Raw genomic sequence first — 3,585 nt, forward strand, 5'->3', positions numbered from 1 at the left:
AACTTTTATACCGCAGCAGTCTCTGAACAAGAAGTCTTCTTTATTTCTATGATATATTCTATTAATGAAATGAATAAAATGTTTTATATGCCATCCATGTTTTCAAACATTACCGTGGTTATAGTTACATGGAAATATAACCACGTCCTCAGGCATAGCATGGTGTATGAGCAATTAAATGCAGTTCAGTGTGTTTGCCACCCATCTCTGCTGGGCGACAGAGTCATCTAAGCAGTTACGTTACCATGTTCAAAAATCATTCTAAGTGGTTAAAGTTGGTGCTGGAACATAGTTTGGCATTCCCTTTCTTTAGCCACTGATACATTTTTTTTTCCCTGAAAGTCGATCTCATTAAGCATAACCTCTCTCTCAAACTACTTCACCCTATATCTGGAAAAACGATCTCACTCAGACTTCTGTGATCCCGAAACTAACTGATGAAACATGCACTCAATCTGTCTCAAAATGAAGTGCCTAAACTAATTAAGCTAAAAATATTCTTAAACTCTCTGGGTCTTCTGTTCCAACCACCCAGAAGACATTTGGATTTTTAGCAGCCCCAGGAAAACAAGAATCTTTTTTTTTATTCTCAGGGTCGTGTGAGAAGGGAAATTGATTTCATATTATATTTTGCACTTCATTGCTTCTGCCTCCCCTGTTGAGAGACCCTGTTAGATCTAAACAAAAGACATCACTTTTATGAACTGCCTATAACTCTAGGTCTTTGTTGGGTTATGGAAAAGTCTGCCAGTGGAGAAAGCTCGAATTCAGAGTGCTCAGTGAGGCTTGCCCAATGGAGGCCAGCTCCGTAAATCATATCTGACAGCCTTTTGTTAAAGGACTTTCTCAACTCACGCTGTGGTGCTCTATATGGTCCGAGGATACAACCCCCACCCCTACCCCGCACCATACCCATCGCTATTGGAACCCACGATTTTTATATGTGAAGATTTTATGGTGCCTGCCAGCACCGACCAATCTAATTCTCGACTAGTCTAGTTACAGACTCTACTTTTTGAAAATAATTGAGAGAGCCTCAAAGGTCTTCTCTCTCTTTCTCTCTCTTTCTCTGTAGATGATGATACTATTGTAATTTACCTTTGCATCTTGCTGATAAGAGTTCAATAAATGGAGTTAAACTTCAAATGGCACTGTTTTGCAGGGACTATTTCTAACTTTTGATAGACAGAAAATGATGTCAAAAATAACGTATAACCTTTTAAAACCCAGGAAGCCACTTACTTGCACCTCGGCCCCTTTCGTGAATCTCAATAGCTGAGATTGTCAGGGGCTCAAGTGAAGGGACCACCACCATCGATTCTTAAATAGATCGAGAAGTGAACATCGCTTCCTTCATCGCTTCCTTGAATGGCATCACTCTTTATAGCCAAGAAGAGAGTGACTCTGCCTCTTTATGAAATTTGTTTTTTTCTTTTTTTTTCTTCTTTTTTTTCTTTATAAAATTTGAAGGGAATACAGTCACTGTCAGATTTCTACCCTTACCTCAGCTCTCCCTCTCCCACTTGACATTACTTTGTACAGCAAAACAGATGCTTGCATCTGTCAGATTGTCTTTTCATTTTACACTTTGGCGATACCATCTTTGTTGTGTGAAGAGCTGTGCCTCCAACTGCTCATACTTCCCGCAGACAAGTCATTTTCACCTAACTTTATATTAATGAGGAGCTTTAATCTTAATATTTATGTTGTTTTAGCATCAGCAAAGCCTTCATAAATGGCTGACATTCTCAGATGTCATATATATGTACAACTGTGAAAAAGTTTAACTTGGTTTTCTCTAAAAGCACCATTTAAGAAAAAAAAAATTAAGAATGGAAATTGTAAACCCTGTGATCTCAGGCCAATGTGGTAAAGATATTCAGACAGTTTCTCCAAAACATTTTGCTCTTATTGGAGAAAAACCATCAATATAGATGAAAGTTAGAAGGTAATATTATAAGGTGACTCGTTCTTAGACAGACAAGAGAGCTACGGACATAATCCATGAGTGCAGTTTCTGCGCTGATGGCTCAATGTCTATATCAAAAATCCTAAAGCAGTGGTTTATCTCTTCTTTGAGCTTTTCATGTAATAAAAGTTGTAACAGTAAAATTGTACAGAAGCCAAAAGTGTACATAGCAGCTCCTCCGAGCGGCAGTTGGCTCGGAGCAAATCATTTTAGAGTCTCTTTTTGAAATGATGGAGTCCTGCATAAAAGGCTGTTTAAGGTGTTGTCTCCACAGGGAAGCCAAGGGGATCACTGAGGCAATTACCTTCATAACACAGGCAGAGAAATGCTGTTATTAAGGGGAAAATCAGTATTTGAGGCTGGTTTCTATTTTTCCTTAAATTATTCATTCTTGCTAACTTCATTAATCGAATAATGTAGAAAATATTTACTTTCTTTTTCACTTCCAACAGTAATTGTGCATCAAGAGCTGCATTCGGACCACTTCTACGCAAATCAAAAATTACCACCAAAAATCAAGTCCCCAAGTGGCTTGCTGCCCCAAATAAAAGTTTTGGTACCCAAACAGAAGGTTTAAAATCCCGATTCTACATGTAGCATTTCTGACCCTGGGTGAGTCATTTAACTTCTTTAAGCTTTATGGGGCTTAAGAATCATACCTGTTCTTTGTAACTCACAAGGTTGTTACCGGAATCCAATGAGATAAATTGCGTGGAGGTCATTTGTCGCACACCACGTAAATATCACCTGCTATATCTATATAAAATACATTTTGGATTGTTCGAGATCATAAATAACTGCCAAATTTTTATTTTTACTCTTTCCTCATCTCTGGTAACACTTTGTAATTTTAATAGTCAGAAAGGGAATAAGAACTTAAAATGGTGCGTACCGTGCTATAAATAAAATACGTTGAATGATGGCTTAAAGCAGCCCATGGACCAAATCCTCCTTGCTGCCTGTTTTTGTAAATACAGTTTTATCAGATTGGAGCTATGCCTGTTCATGAATGTATTGTCTCTGGCTGCTTTCACATTGTAAGGGCAGAGTTGACTAGTTGGGCCAGAGACCATATGGTTTATAAGCCAAAAATTCTATCTAGCCTTTCACTGAAAATTTTGGCCAGCCCTCGGCTTAAAGGGACAACATGGGAACAAAGCTGTTTCATAAGACATACCTTTTGTGTCTATCAAATATTTCGTAGCCCTTTACTTTACAAATCTCACTAAAGCTACTGGGATTTGGCGAGCAAGTGTATTATGTTACACACGCGCACACACAAGAATGTGTGTTTGCCTGAAAATGTGCACCTTGTCTGACTACAAATTTGGTTACATTCAATGGCTTAAATATTCTGACACCCAGCCAGAATGATTCCATGGTGATAGTGAAAGCAGTGCTTGCTTCACAAATGAAACCAATTGCAGCTGTCATCCACTGTCACTTCGACTTAATTATTAATATAAAGACAATTGGTTTGGAGCACACAGAACATTGGAGATTTGAAGATAATTGTTATGAAATAATTCTGCCTAGAAAACCAGTAACAGTACATGATTTTTATTGTGCGCCTGTCAGTGCAAAAATCTGACTGTCAAGCCCACTTTAAACATGGA

This window comes from Canis lupus, chromosome 9 (genome assembly GCF_003254725.2).
Source record: "Canis lupus dingo isolate Sandy chromosome 9, ASM325472v2, whole genome shotgun sequence".
Taxonomy (NCBI): Eukaryota; Metazoa; Chordata; class Mammalia; order Carnivora; family Canidae; genus Canis; species Canis lupus.